This window comes from Panthera tigris, chromosome C2, assembly GCF_018350195.1.
Source record: "Panthera tigris isolate Pti1 chromosome C2, P.tigris_Pti1_mat1.1, whole genome shotgun sequence".
Taxonomy (NCBI): domain Eukaryota; kingdom Metazoa; phylum Chordata; class Mammalia; order Carnivora; family Felidae; genus Panthera; species Panthera tigris.
Window position 1 is genome coordinate 118717323 of NC_056668.1, and position 16762 is coordinate 118734084.

The 16762-nt window shown below is 35.7% G+C and overlaps 1 protein-coding gene across 5 annotated transcripts in view; it reads left to right on the forward strand.

Annotated features, from left to right (window-relative positions):
- Positions 1–16762, forward strand: part of SLC9A9 (solute carrier family 9 member A9) — a 763188-nt gene continuing 746426 nt past the window's right edge. For 2 of the 5 annotated variants that reach the window (XM_042998715.1, XM_042998713.1), the window contains exons 1-4: positions 1–56; positions 1417–1636; positions 4924–4994; positions 5857–5934. The gene's annotated coding sequence lies outside the window, so the exon portion shown is untranslated. Of the gene's footprint in view, positions 57–1416; positions 1637–4923; positions 4995–5856; positions 5935–7200; positions 7232–16762 lie in introns of all 5 variants that reach the window. The other 3 variants (XM_042998717.1, XM_042998716.1, XM_042998718.1) reach the window with 3 other exon arrangements.

The window sequence follows — 16762 nt, forward strand, 5'->3', positions numbered from 1 at the left end:
TAGGTGCCCTGGCAGTTATGTCCTGGAACAACGCACTGTAGTGAGATTCAGGATAGGTAAGAAGTTTATTTCTTTTGTAAAGGCCAAAAGGGCCATTCTCTGTGTACTGAAGTACCTCAAACATTATTTTTTTAAGAAGTTGTTTACTAGTAGTTACTGGATAGGTGGATGGGTGATAGCAAGGACACTGGTGGGAACACTCTGGATATATTCTGAATACAGACCTAACATAATTTACTCAAGGTTTAGATGTGAAAGAAGGGGAAGCAACAGCTCTCACTGTGTGGTTTTTATCCTAACCCACTAGATTTATTATTTGCTGAGATGGGGATACTGAGAAGAAAAGAATGAGGCAGATACAAATACAATTCCCTCTGTCCATTTTCTTTAGTGCCACATTTGTGTTTCTAAGTTTAAGTTAGCTGTTGAATCTTACAGTTATCTTATAGTTACCTATAAAAATGTAAATAATATATTACTCTCAGTGTAGTTAAAAGACTTACACAGTCATTTTCCCACAAATGACAGGATCTTTTCCTTGGTTTCTAACTCCATTGCCTACAGTTCAAACACTTGACGGCGTTAGTTGTAACTCTTTACCAAGTAATGTTAATAATCTAATTGGTATATATTTGATTACTTTAAGGACAGGTTGTGTACAGTGTTTTAATGGTATTTTAAACACATTTTATTGTATTTGAAATAAAAAACTAGATGTTGGTAATTTTTAGGACAGGTTCACTATCATCAAACAGTTGACTCCATTGGATGTATAAAACTCATAAACACCAGAGGACTTTGCTTGTTATAATTGAATTATGTAGTTTTCTGACTTGTGCAAAACAATGCAATTTAGCTCAAATGCAACTGGAACCTTTAATTCATGATTTATATTAATTCAAATTAATATTCATTGTTATTGGCTAGGCTGATCCAGAGAGGCATGTTTTTCTTGTAGTAAATTTTGAATACTTCTGTTTTTTTCCCACATTGTTTCAGCAAAGGAAATAATATGTGAAAATACAGAAAAATTAACACCATTTCAATGAGAGGTTACTTTCATACCCAGTTATTAAGATCTTTTGAAAAGTTAACCCAAAATGTGTACGCCTTTGTAAGTTAACATTATTATTACCTATTTTATGGATTGGCATACATATGGAAAGTTCCCTTTATTCAGTTCCACCCCAAGTTCAAGAATCTGAGGGTATGGGTTCTCCAAGTCCAGTGGATGAGACAGAGATATATACCAGCTTTATTATATGTCTGTGATAAATAGTGAGGTCTAAGCAATATTGAAGGAGCATAAACAAGTTAGAAATTCCTGAAGTTACCAACATTATATTTGCATTGAACTCCTTTTGGGAGAGTAAGTTGTGTGCACTGAAATAATTTTGCTTCTTTCTCCTTTAACAGCCTGTTTTCTTAAGCCTTATATCCTATGTCTCTTACCTCTCTGCATCTACTGGCTTGTAGATGGTGAATGAATCTACTGGCCACCGCTGGTGAATGAAGGCAGCTACAGCCCACTGCTGTGGCTAAGCAAGCCTGCCAGAAAGCTTGAAGAGGAGCCTCAGCTGCCCTTTACAGAGCAAAAGCATCCTCTGAGTAGCTAAAGCTTGGACTTCTAAGCAAGGTAACTTTACTGGATCCCTTAATGGAAATCACATGTATGGTAAAAGACCTGCCATGCCATAGTCTTTAGCCTAATGGCTGTGCCAGTTGTAAAGATGATCCACAGCTGAAGAAGGCTATTTATGTTTTGTACTTGGGTATCAAACATAATATGTATTTAGTATTCAAAATTATATAGTTGAGATATGTTTTTTTGTTTTTCCTTACAAAAGGGCTTATAAACCCTGTAGGTAATTAATTAAGAATTCCCATTTGGAACACTAAAGATTGTGGCCACCAATTCTAACATATGGGATGTGTGTGTGTGTGTGTGTGTGTGTGTGTGTGTGTGTGTGTGTGTGTTGGGGGGGGTTCCCCATATCAACAAGCAATTCTCCCAACACCAAGTGGGTGTCCTACAATTTAACTCAATTTTGACACTGTCTACCTGGTAGACCAGGTAGTTACCTGTGCTTCTGAATGACCAGCTATAAATCAGAGATTCCCATGACCCCTTCTTTGCGTCACAGGTTAAGAGTTCAGTCCTACAAGACTGTCTGTGCTTCCGCTTCAGATGCCAGTAGCAAGTCCAGGTTATCACCTATCTTCTCTCACATACCCTCTCCTTGGTTTTGATTAATTTGCTAGAGTGGCTCACAAAACTCAGAGTAACATTTTATTCATTAGATTACTGATGAATTACAAAAAGATGTAACTCGAGGCACCTGGGTAGCTCAGTTGGTTAAGCGTTCAACTTTGGCTCAGGTCATAATCTCACAGTTCATGGGTTCAAGACTTGCGTAGGGCTCTGTGCTGATAGCTCAGAGCCTGAAGCCTGCTTTGTATTGTGTCTCCCTCTCTCCCTGCTCCTCCCCCACTTGTGCTTTGTCTCTCTCTAAAATAAATAAACATTAGAAAAAAAATTTTTTTAAAAAGATGTAACTCAGGAACAGTCAGATGGAAGAGATGCATACAGCAAGGTATGGGAAAAGGACTAGGAGCTTCCATGCCCCTCCCAAGTGTGCCACTTTCCCTGACCATGTGTTCACCAACTTGGAAGTTCTCAAAACATCTATTTGGGGTTTTATAGAGGCTTTATTACATAGGTATGATTGATTAAATCACCATCCGCTAGTGACTGATCAGCCTCTAGCTCCTCCCTTCCCTCTTCTCTGTTCTTATCAAGGGGTGAGACTAAAAGTTCTAACCCTCTATTCCTGGTTAGTTCACCTGGCAACCAGCCCCCATCCTTCAGTGCTTTTCAAAAGTAACCCATTAATGTAAACCCAGTTGTGGTGGAAAGAGGCATGTTATGAATAACAAGACACTCATTTTACCTTTATGGCTCTGAAGTTCTTTCAGGAACTGAAGACAGAAAAAATATAACAATCAATGTTTCCATTGCTCTTATGCTCAGGAAATTCCAAGGTTGTCATAAATCATATTATCACAGGAACTAACTGTAGAGATGTCATATCATCCAATGTAATCTAATTCCAGAGTGTGGCCCATTGAACTATTAGTCCACAACAGATTTACCTTCTTTGAAATGTAACTGATTCACTGATCTGTCTGATTTGATAGACCATCTTCTACTTTCTGTCCTTGTGCTACCTTGTACTTACTAAAGAAAGTGGATTGATATGCAGGACTTTTTCCTCTTTTTTTCCCCCTTAGGAAATAGAGTTCTAGTTATTTTTTTTTGAGAAGCCAGGAATTAATCACAAAATAGTACATATTTATTTATTATAATTAAGCTTCCTTGAAGATTAGCCTGATACTTAGAACTTAAATAATTATATATAAATATATGGTGTGTTAATCTAATCACAAGGTAACAAGACCATTATTAGAACTTGTTGACAAATTAAAAATAGCAACTTAGTAGATTAAACTGGAATGTCATAATTAATTTGTCTTTATAGATAATATATCATTCTAAAATAAAATAGAATCTAATTGCAGTTATAAGTTTGCCGACTTAGTAGTAAATACAGTAATCGAAGTCCTAGGATTTGTCTAAAAGCAAGCTTTAAACTCTAAATAAGAGCAGATTTTAGTTTTTGTTATTAAGTTTTGATTTGTAAGTCTTTAGGATACTAGTACTCAATTTTTGAACTGTATGTAATGAAAGACATTGAAGCAAAGTAATGTAATCTGCATTAAAAAAGAAAAAGTTCAGTGTTTGTCTCAAATACCAAAGAGATAACCAATAGTAAATAGTAAAAAACTTTCCTATAAAAATCATTAAATTATAATATGAATGTTTATTCATTTATTGGAATATATGTTTCTACCAAGATGACTACCAATGACTTACATTTCTTACATTGTTTTTTCTCTTAAAACTGGAAATAATTGCAAAGGAAATTTCAGGGATAGTATTTTAAAAGCTCTATTTTAAAAATTACTCTCTTGGGGCACCTGGGTGGCTCAGTCGGTTAAGCGTCCCACTTTGACTCAGTCATGATTTCACAGTTCGTGAGTTTGAGCCCCTCATCGGGCTCTGTGCTGCCAGCTCAGAGCCTGGAGCCTGCTTTGGATTCTGTGTCTCCCTGTCTCTGCCTCTCCCCTGCTCATGCTCTCTATCTCTCTCAAAGAATGAATAAACATTAAAAAATTTAAAAATAAAATAAAAATTATTCTCAAATTCCTCTTAAGTTTGTAAAAGCCATAAAGAGAAATATTTTTCTCTAATAAAACATTAGCCTATCTTTTTTATATTTTGTTTTCTATTTGTTGCTTATATGTAGAACTAAAGTATTTTTATTATCTTCATAACAACAACAAGTCTACATTTCTTTCTTTTTTGGGGGGGGAGAGAGAGAAAGAGAGAGAGAGGGAGAGAGCACACATGTGAGAGGGGCACAGAGAGAGAGAGAGAGAGAGAGAGAGAGAGAGAGAATCCTAAGCAGGCTCCACATTCAGTGCCTAGTGTGACACTGGGATCATGACCTGAGCTGAAACCAAGAGTCTGACACGCTCAACTGATTAAGTCACCCAGAAGCCCCTATATTTCTCATTAATTCTTATAGTTTGTAGATTCTTTGGGTTTTTTATACATACCAAATATATAAGTTACAGCAGCATCATTTAAAATATTATGTTTTTTAGGAATAAATCTAAAGATAGGAATAATGCTAAAGAAAGAAAGATGGACACCAACTCTACACTGGAAATTACAAATCATTGAAAGACAAAGTTCTAAATAAATGGAGAGAGTGATATACCATGTTGAAAGATTAGTAGATTTAATATTATAAAGATGTTAATTTTTTTTTTTATTTTTATTTTTTTATTTTTTTTCAGCTTTGACTACAGTTGCTTTTATTCAGCTACAGGTTTGGGAGACACCCATTCCTCACACAGACTTCTGACAGGTAAATCTTTTTTTTTTTTTTTTTTTTATTTATTTTTTTATTTTTTTATTTTTTAATATATGAAATTTACTGTCAAATTGGTTTCCATACAACACCCAGTGCTCATCCCAAAAGGTGCCCTCCTCAATACCCATCACCCACCCTGCCCTCCCTCCCACCCTGCCCTCCCTCCCACCTCCCATCAACCCTCAGTTTGTTCTCAGTTTTTAACAGTCTTATAAAGATGTTAATTTATAATTCAGCATAACCCCCATCAAAATCCCAAGTTGTGTGTTTTTTTTTTTTTTAATTAAATTGACAAGCTGAAAACTCAGACATATCTACAAAGAATGAGGAATGACCGAGTTATTCTTAAAGAACAAAACACTGGAGTACTTAGTAAATACAAACAGTAAAAACACACAGGTGGTCAGCTGACTTACAACAAAAGTGATTAAACAGTGTAGTTCCCAAGGTGGTCTTTATAATAAATGATACAAGATCAAGTGAATATTATGAAAAACCATGTACATCTTGATCTGTCTTCACATGCCAAATACCAGAATCAATTGTAATTCCTTTAGGAATTACAAACTAAATGTGAATGATAAAATACTAAAGCTTTTCAAAGGTAACAGGAGAACTTCTGTCTGACTTATAATAGGTTGTGATTCAGGAAATCCCTAAGATCACCCCCAGGGAATAACAGAGCTCAGCAAAGCTGGTATACTCATGGTTGCAGTTTATACCATGGTAAATGCAGATTAAAATCAGCAACAGGAAAAGGTACATAGGGCAGGGTACAGGAGAGACCTGGTATAGAGAGTTTCTAGTTGTTCTCTCCCAGTGGCATTGTGTGAACAGTGCTTACTTCTCCCAACAGTGATACGTGGTGATGCAGACAGAGTGTTGTCAACCAGGGAAGCTCAACCAAACCTTGGTGCCCGGTGTTTTTTTGGGGGTAAGTTACATAGACATGGCTCTCTTCCCATATTGCTGATCTTAGTCTTCTGCTCCTCCAGAGGTCAGTGTGATACCACATGGGACAAGGCCCTCACCATAAATCACATTGTTAGAATAGACTACTTGGCATGGTTTAAAGCCCCCAGGTAAACAAAGACACTCCTTTGAGGCAGGACATTCCAAGGGCTTACAGTTACCTCCCAGTAACTAAGTTACTGGGATGAGGGCCATACCTTTCTTTGGACAAGATTAATCTTGTTACACATCAGTAAAGAGTTCTTAATAAATACCAAAAGCTCTAAACATAAAGGTAAAATGATAAATCGGTCTGTATTAAGAACTTGTATTCATTAAGAGAATGATTAAGTAACCCAGAGTAGGAGAAAGTATTTTCAATACACATATTTGACAAAGACTGGTATCCAGATTATGTGAAGAACTCCTAGAAATCAATGAGAAAAAAACCCAATGATGGTTGGTGGGGGAGGGAGACAACAAGCAGAAGACTTAAGAAGGCATTTAAAAACAATAAATCTCACCTTTAATACTAGACTTGACAAAAATGTGGAGAAATCCTACCTCTTATACAATACTGGTTGGAATGTCAATTGGTACTTTGGAGAACTATTTGGCTGTGTCTACTAAAGGTGAACGTATGCATACCCTGTGACCTAGCAGTTTTGTTTCTAAGATTATACCCAAGAGAAAACTCATGGATTCATTCACCAACAGACATATTTATTGCCATACTGTAATAGCAGAAAACTGAAGAATATTCCAATGTCCATTAACAAAGAATAAATTGTGGTATATTCACACCATGGAATATGATATAGCAATATATATGATAAAACAATTTACAACTGTGTTAAACAACATGGATAAATTTCACAAAATGAGGAAAAACCAGACAAGATGGTACATTCTGTATTAGTCCATTTATATAAAGTACAAAATCAATAATTAGGCATCACATTAGCAGTTATTCTTAGGCAATAAATACAAAAGCCATGTAGTGACTGGAAGGTGCAAAAGAAAGTTTCCAACAAATTCAAGGAAAAACAGCAACAATAATACACATGGCAATCCAAATCCAAAGAGAAAAAAACACTTCTTTCAAGGAAGCCAAAAATGCTGCAGAAACCAAACACCTAGATACATTCAGTTTACAAAACAAAATGCTTAGCTTCTCTAAGATACTTAATTGAAGATACCTGAAGTTTTCCCAGGAGTAAGAGTAAATTGATTTGCATTCACTTTACAGGCCATTCTTGAAGAGAAAGTCTGCTTTAAAGGTAAATTTGATCTCTTAAAAGGTAGACCTACAGCTTTTAAATGACTTTTTTATGGTCTGTATTCATCAAGGGTTTAAAAGCAGTGTGTCACCTTTTTGCACAAATACGCTATAATAAAATATTTTTCTTTGTCCCTGGTTCCTGACACAAAGCTCCTAAAACCTTTGGAATTTCCTCAGTGATAAGGCAGGCCTCTAGTAGCTTCAGGATGGGGGCTGGTCACCAGGAAGACCAATCCATGATTAAAAGCTTGGAACTTTCAGTCTCACCCCAAACTTCCAGGGAGGGGAGAGGGGCTGGAGATTGAGTTAATCACCAATGAGAAACAATTTAATCACTTCATGCCTATGTAATAATATCTTTATAAAAACCCCTAATTGATGGGATTCAGAGAATTTCCAAGTTGAACTCATTAAGGTGCAAGGTAGGTAGTGCACTTCTTCCATTTGACTGTTCCTGAGTTATGTCTTTAATATTAAACTGGTAATCACAAGTAAAATGCTTTCCTGAGTTCTGTGATTTGTTCTAGTGAGTTATCAAACCTAGGGAGGCAGTCACAGGAACTCAAGAATGTTAGTTTGCTGAGCAGAACTGTAAGTATCCTTGGCACCCTATTTGCATAGCTTCTGAAGTGGGTGCAATCTTGAGGGACTAAATTCTTAAACTGGTAGAGCTTGATGTTAAGAATTGAGCTGATGGGGCGTCTGGGTGGCGCAGTCGGTTGAGCGTCCGACTTCAGCCAGGTCACGATCTCGCGGTCCGTGAGTTCGAGCCCCGCGTCAGGCTCTGGGCTGAGTTCGAGCCCCGCGTCAGGCTCTGGGCTGATGGCTCGGAGCCTGGAGCCTGTTTCCGATTCTGTGTCTCCCTCTCTCTCTCTGCCCCTCCCCCGTTCATGCTCTGTCTCTCTCTGTCCCAAAAATAAATAAAAAACGTTGAAAAAAAAATTAAAAAAAAAAAAAAAAAAAAAAAAAGAATTGAGCTGAATGGTTACACATCAGTTGGTATGAGAATTATTTAATGTGTATTGTCAACAAATAATCTCTTCTTACAATGACAGTTGTTATGATTGATTTGTAATCCCCCCCCCCCACACACACACATTCATATGTTGAAATCCTAACCCCCAGCACCTCAGAATGTAACCATATTTGGAGGCAAGTTCTTTAGAGAACTTGATTAAGTTAGATGAGGCCATTAGGATGGGTCCTAATCCAATCTGACTGATGTCTTCATAAAAAGAGGAAATTTGGATACATAAACAGATACCAGAGGTGTCATAGGGAAAAGACCATGTGAACAGGCAGCAAATGTACAGCCATCTACAAGCCAAGGAAAGAGTCTTCAGAGGAAATCAACACTGCTGGCACATTAATCTTAGATTTTCAGCCTCTAGAACTTTAAGAAAATAAACTACTGCTGTTTAAGCCACCCAGTCTGTGGTATTTTGTTATGGCAGCCCTAGCAAACTAACAGAATTTATTATTTGATTTTACATGCTTATTTCAGACCAGATTCATTTCCACTGATGTTATATGCTTATTTGAGACCAGAGTTTTTAGCCTGGAAATTTTAGAGAACAGTAAGTAGTATCCACATCTCATGCTATCCCAACCCAAGGATTTGAATCATGATTTTCATACTTGAAAACTAGCACATGAATCACACATCAGTAACATGAAAGATCAAGTGGAAGAATATCTGAAAGCACAGAACAAAATTATAAACAGACAGGAAGTATGAAAGAAAAGATCAGAGAACTGAAGGACACATACAGAAGACCCAATAGTGAATAATACAGGAGTTCCAAAAGGTGGAAGAATAACAATGGAGTAGCATCAATAATTAAGTATTTTATAGTAAAAAAATGTCTTGAACTTGAGAAAGCTCTTTGTCCACAGAATAAAAGAGCTCACACTGGCAGGATTGATGAAGAAAAACACTACTTTGGAAAAGAAGACCATAGGCTCAACACTTAAAAAAGACTTAGTTATTTACTAAAAATGACATTGCAGAAAAGGAAGAGTTCCTATCAGCTATTGCAGAGCAATCATAACCGATTTCTTTTTCTTTTTTTTTAAAGATTTTTTTAATGTTTATTTATTTTAGAGAAAGAGTGTGAGCAGAGGAGGAGCAGAGAGGGAGACAGAATCCGAAGCAGGCTGCAAGCTCTGAGCTGTCAGCAGAGTCCAACAAGGGGCACGAACTCACAAGCCGTGAGATCATAACCTGAGCTGAAGTCCGACATTTAACTGTCTGAGCCACCCAGGCACCCCAAAAACTGATTTCTTAATACAACAAAATTATCATAGTATATTTGTACACAATGGTGCAATCAAACCCCAATTCCAAGATTTGCATTATAGTCAATAGAAAAGATAGGACCTCAGTAACAGTTAATGAAAAAGGAAATACCAGTAGTCACAAATTAGCAAACAAAATGGTTACCCAAAGGAGATGCTAATATCATACAATTAGAAATGGTCATGGAATCTATCATTAATATCTCAAGGAGCTGTCATTTTGTTGAGATTTCATTTTTTCCCACACACTGACCTAATGCTATCTTGCTACAGACATGTTAGAAATAATCTAGTTAAATTTCTGAGTCCCAAGGATAAAGAAAAAATAGTTTAATTAGCTAATGGAGGAAGAATAATTATGAAAGAAAAGAATCAGATGAACCAACACTTTATTTACAATATTAGAAGCCAGTGAATTTAGTATAATTTATATCTAGGGAAAGGACTATATGATCCATTGATTCTAATACAATCAAGGTATCATTTAATTGTCAATTTCAAAGAAAGTTGTTTATAAACATGTGAAGATTGATAGAATATATTACTCAGCAGCACAACTGAGGAAGTAGTAAAGGAAAGGACTATAATCAACAAAGAAAATACAGATCTACAGACATGGGAAAATAGAGTAAATGAAAGAATGAGGAGCTCTGACACAATTGTTACCTTAAAGAGATATCTAAACAGATGGAGAGTGAATGAGTGTGTGTAATATAAATACTAACTGTTGCTTCTTGAAATAAAAGTGGCATACTGCAAAGGCACCTGATAATAGACTCTAAAGGCAATTAAAATATATCAACAAATCGTAGGCGTTTGGGGCCAGGGAGAGGGGAAATAAAAGTGTTCCAAAGGGCTCATCCAGTGAAGGAACAGAGCACCTAGCAAACGAATAGTTGGTATCTCATTTCCATTTAACCCTTACTTTCATATGGATTTAATTTTGAATGTATGAAAATATAATCACCAGTTGCATGAAAAAGTGCAATAGAATTTCATAATTAAAACAAGGAAAAGAGACTAGTAATGATCAAACAGGAAAACTAAGAGAAATAGTTAAAGGAAAATAAGGAAATATTTTTAAAAATGCAAACAAAGTAGGATGAAGGGAAGAAAACATGAATGATTAACTTTCCCAGTGTATAAAACAGCCTCTCAGATTGGGTTGAAAAAAAACAAAACAAAACTGAAACCTATCAATATATTCTTTTAAAAAAAGTGTTTAAACAGAGCAGTGAAGAAATGTTGAAAATAAAACAATGGCATAAAAGAAAAGCAATTGCATATACAAAATCAGATAAAATGTATTAAGATTAAAAGTTCTAAATAAAGACTATACAATGACAAAAGGCACGGTTTACAAAGAGCATATAACAGAAGCCAGTTTTTAAGGTATTATCTCTCAGCTTCAAATTTATTGTTTTATCTCTCAGCTTCAAATTTACTGTTCTATATTTTGCTTTGTAATGCTGGAATTAGAACTCTGAAAATTGCATTTCTGATTGGTCAGTTTACTCCCTGTTAAGTTCTGGCAATAGGGGGCAATAAAGGGTTGTCACAAGACAAAGAAGAAAGAAACTGTTCTTTTTGTTACCATTTGTATCTTATTTCTATTAGCATCACCCTAATAAAGTTTTACTCTGGCAGCTTCAGAATACAAGTAGGTAGGGAGAAGCCATTGTATCTTGTCAGTGTCTATTCAGGGAAAAGCAGAGAGAGGTAATGGAGTATCTGAATGACCTGGGAACTGAAGAACCCCATATAAAGTAAAAGTTATTCACTGGAAATCATAGCAATTCAATTGGAGAATAGTAGCTAAAACTGGAAGAGGTTTAACATTTTCCAATAACCAATAAGTTGGCTAGTTCCTATAGGTTTTCATAACTGACCCACTAGGGCTTCCTCCATGTACAAGGCTTCATACTGAACAGAAACTGCTGGGATGAAACAAAATTGTTTAGATTAGGAACAACTGAAATGAAGGAAAAAGGTGGTCCAGATAAAAGGGAAAAGGAAGCAGCTAGAATCTGCCCCAAGCAAGCCATTGTAGTTTTACTAATATATGAAAATAATATAAAAAGAATCTAAGCAGAGAAGCTATCTGAACTAAATCTTCTAAGAAGTTATGAAAACTAAATCAACATAGAAATGAACATTAGAAAACTATTGAAATAAAATACCAGACAAATAACTATAAGAAAACATGACAATAATAGAATAAACCTATAGGCAGAGAAAACATGCTAGAAAGATATATTCAACATATATGCAAATGGAAACATACCACTTCAAAATGAGATAAAAAATTAGGAAAAGATACAAGATATGAAAAAACAATCAGAACTAGGAAAACTCAGAAATTAGTTGATACAGCTCAAAAAATAATTGAAAACTATACCAGATCTGATGAATAAACTAGAGAAAATATACACCCCAAACTCAAGTAATCTCTTGTTAGGAATAGTAGATTAAAAGAAGAGAATTAAAACAAAAATCAAACAAGATGAAGAGATAAAAGGGATATGAGAGAAAATGACAAATACTGAAGATACAAAAAGAAAATTCAACATATGAAATAACTTCCTTAAAAAAAAGAATACTGAAAACTTGCTGAAAGTATTATTATAAAGTATATGTTAATAGAGCACTCTATTACCTGATAATATCAACCCAAAAAAATCAAGACCAAGACATATTCTAATAAAATGACTGGACTTTAAAGAAACAAAAAAATCCTCTGGGAATCTAGGGAAAAGAGCACATGTTTAATAAGGGCATCAAAGTGATATTATCACGGGATTTTTTTTAACATCAATGCTTTATGCCAAAAAATAGAATAACACATTTAAAATATTTAAATGCGACAAGGCATAAATGGGACAAAGCAAATGACTAATTATATATTCTAAATCTATTTGTGTGACCTTGAGAAGCAGATTATCACTATGGAAGAAAAGAGTTAAAAAACTGAAAAGGCTGTATAAAAACCCTGAATTTGTAAAATCCTAGAAAAAACAAATTACCAACCAGAAGCAAATAGTGGCCCTGGTTTCCAGATTATCATTTTGACATTTCCCCCTGCCCCCCACTGCCTTTTTTAAGGAAACCATGACTGCTTCAAGAAATGACTGACTGCAGGTTTATGCAAAAAAAAATGTACTAGAACATCTTGAAATGCTGCATATCAGAGAAATAATCAAAAGGATTCAGAAGTCAAATTGAGGCCCTCATTGGCCATAGATTATATAAAGATCACAATGGATTTAAACTAATCAAATACGTTAAAATTTGTGATTTCATAACAATATTAAACAGTAGTTTTTGAAGACTTCATTGGTCACTGTGACAGGCCTCTAAAGATGCTCAGTTGTTAGAAATTTTACTATATGTGGAAAAAGGATCTTCATAGATGTGATTAAGTTACAGATATTGAGATAGGGACTCTCTCTCTCTCTAACCCTCTGACTTTTAAATATAATAACAAGTACTATTATAAGGGAGGCAGTGGGAGATTTGACTACAGACAAAAAAGAATGTCATGTGGTAGAAATAGAGGAAGAAGATGGAGAAAGGGAGGAAAGGAATGCAAGGGCATACAGCACTGGTCTCTGGAAAGTATTCTCCTCTAGAACGTTTGTAGTGATTGTGGTCCTGCTGAAACCTTGATTTTAGCTGCAAAAGATTTATTTCAGGCTTATGGCCTTTAGAACTATCAAAGAATAAATAGATGTTGTTTTAAGGCACCAAGTTTGTGGTTGTTACAGCAACTGGAAAAAACTAATACAGTCAGAAATCATTATCTTAAAAAAAAAAAAACAATAAAAAGAGAAGGAAGCATTCATTTCTCCTTTCCTAAATGAACTATACCACTTGGTAAGTATCAAATGAGGAATTGTCTTCTTATTAACTTATTCTAGCTAATCAATAAAAATATTAGCATATCATAGGTACTTTATAAATACCAATGAATTGGAATTTAGACATTGAGCACAAATGGCTGCTGCATCAAAATTGAGAGAAAACAAATTATGCGTACCTTCAGATGAAAGATTATAGTCTTACCAAGGGGATAAAAATGTAATTTTATCAAACTTCTAGATCCTGAAGACAGTTTGCAGGAAATAGAATAAAATAGAACATGTTGAATCACATCACAAGCATGTAATAAAAAAAATCCAGATTATGAGAAACCAGACTGGACAAACATCTCATTTCTTCAACAAATAAATAGTAAGGAAAAGAAGGGATACCAGGAACACCTGTATGTAAAAGGAGTCTTAAAAGACAATTCAAGTTAAGAAAAATGAGTAAGACTAAACTATAATGTCTAGGGATGTCCACTTGGATCATTAAAAGCCGTAAAAACAACAAGGAAATGAGTGTCATAAAAGTTGCAATAGTGTATATGGGTGGGAGGGGGCTATCTGTGCAAAAGGGCACACAGAGAGGCTTCTGGGATGGTTAACCAATTTCTATTTCTTGACCAGGATGGTGGTTATAAGGGTATTCTCTTAGACCATTCGGGTAGCTATAACAAAATACCACAGACTGGGTTGCTTATAAACAACACAAATTTATTTCTCACAGTTCTGAAGCCTGGAAGTCTAAGATCATAGCACTGGCATGCTTGGGTAGGGCCCTCTTCTTAGTCACAGACTTCTTGTATTATCAGTAGGCAGAAAGGGCCAGGGAGTTCTCTGGAACCTCTTATAAGAGAACTAACCCAAAGTCTCCACCTACTAATACCATCACCTTTGGGGATTAGGATTTCAATTTAAGAATTTTGAAGGAGGGGGACACAAACATTTAAAACAAAACAGGTATTTACCCTTATAGTAATTCACTAAGCTACATTTTCTTTTGTGTGTTTTTCTGTGATTTTATCTTATAATAAAAAGACAATAAATAAAACAAGTAAAAAATACTACACTAGTGCTTCCACCATAAACAACTAAAAAATTGGACAAAATGTGGGGAAGAACTGTGTTCAGATTTTGAAAAACAGGCAGTAGAAGAGTGTGATCCTAGAGAGAAGGGAAACAAATGAAATAAGTTATTCAATCATTCCACTTTCTTTTTTTTTAAATTTTTTTTTAATGTTTATTTCTGAGACAGAGAGAGACAGAGCATGAGTGGGGGAGGGGCAGAGAGAGAGGGAGACACAGAATCAGAAGCAGGCTCCAGGCTCTGAGCTGTCAGTACAGAGCCCCACGCAGGGCTCAAACTCACAAACTGTGGGATCATGACCTGAGCCGAAGTCGGTTGCCCAACCAACTGAACCACCTAGGCGCCTCTCAATCATTCCACTTTCTAACTGGAGGCAGTTTACAGACTGCAGAGCAGGAAAGGAGAGCATGAACACACCTGGGAAATATTTGAATTTAGAGCAGCCAGAATGGAGAAACATTGTTGAGGAATCAAGGCATTCCGTAGAGATCCCAAAATGGTCCTGTTTTAGTAATAGGGCTAAATTTGGCCATATTAAGAATATTCTGTCATCACCTGAACAAAGCTTTTTAAAAAACCTTGAATGGATGAAATAACAATGCCACAGCAAAACTCAGCATTTTTTTTCATTTTTTATTTTTATTTTATTTTTTTAATGTTTATTCTTTTTTTTTAATGTGAAATTTATTGTCAAATTGATTTCCATACAACACCCAGTGCTCATCCCAGTAGGTGCCCTTCTCAATGCCCATCACCACTTTCCCCTCTCTCCCATGCCCCACCAACCCTCAGTTTATTCTCAGTTTTTAAGGGTCTCTTATGGTTTGGTTCCCTCCCTCTCTAACTTTTTTTTTCCTTCCCCTCCCCCATGGTCTTCTGTTAAGTTTCTCAGGATCCACATAAGAGTGAAAACATATGGTGTCTGTCTTTGTATGACTTATTTCACTTAGCATAACACTCTCCACTTCCATCCATGTTGCTACAAAAGGCCATATTTCATTCTTTATCATTGCCAAATAATATTCCATTGTGTATATAAACCACAATTTCTTTATCCATTCATCAGTTGATGGACATTAGGCTCTTTCCATAATTTGGCTATTGTTGAAAGTGCTGCTATAAACATTGGGGTACAAGTGCCCCTATGCATCAACACTCCTGTATCCCTTGGGTAAATTCCTAGCAGTGCTATTGCTGGGTCATAGGGTAGGTCTATTTTTAATTTTTTGAGGAATCTCCACACTGTTTTCCAGAATGGCTGCACCAGTTTGCATTCCCACCAACAGTGCAAGAGGGTTCCCGTTTCTCCACATCCTCTCCAGCATCTATAGTCTCCTGATTTGTTCATTTTGGCCACTCTGACTGGCGTGAGGTGATATCTGAGTGTGGTTTTGATTTGTATTTCCCTGATGAAGAGCAACGTTGAGAATCTTTTCATGTGCCTGTTGGCCATCTGAATGTCTTCTTTAGAGAAGTGTCTATTCATGTTTTCTGCCCATTTCTTCACTGGATTATTTGTTTTTCGGGTGTGGAGTTTGGTGAGTTCTTTATAGATTTTGGATACTAGCCCTTTGTCTGATTGTCATTTGCAAATATCTTTTCCCATTCCGTTGGTTGCCTTTTAGTTTTGTTGATTGTTTCCTTTGCAGTGCAGAAGCTTTTTATCTTCATGAGGTCCCAATAGTTCAAAAAACTCAGCATTCTTTAAAGAAAGACTAAAATCCAGACTCTGCAACATAAAACTCATATTCAGTATTCAATAAAAAATTACTATACATGCAGGAAAAAGCAACTAATAACTAGGAATGCAATTAATTAATAGAAATAAATATAATAGATGATGAAATTAGCAGACACATTCTTTAAAATACTAATTATAAATATTTTGAAAGAGAGGAAACATGAAAGTGAGACAAATGAAAGATATGAAAAAAGAACTAAAATGAAACATTTAAATGTAAAAAATGTATCCAAAATTAAGAAAAACAAAACCCAAAAACAACAGTGAGCTTAATAGCTGACTGTACACTAAAATAAAAGATTAATGAACTGGGACACCTTAGTGGCTCAGTTTGTTAAGTGTCCGACTCTTGATCTCAGCTCAGGTCATGATCTCACAGTTCGTGAGTTTGAGCCCTGCATTGGGCTCTGCACTGACAGTGTGGAGTCTGCTTAGGATTCTCTCTCTCTCTCTGCTCCTCCCCTGCTCTCTCTCTCTCTCTCTCAAAATAAATAAATAAACTTAAAAAGATAAATGAACTGAAGATGTAGCAAACAACCACAA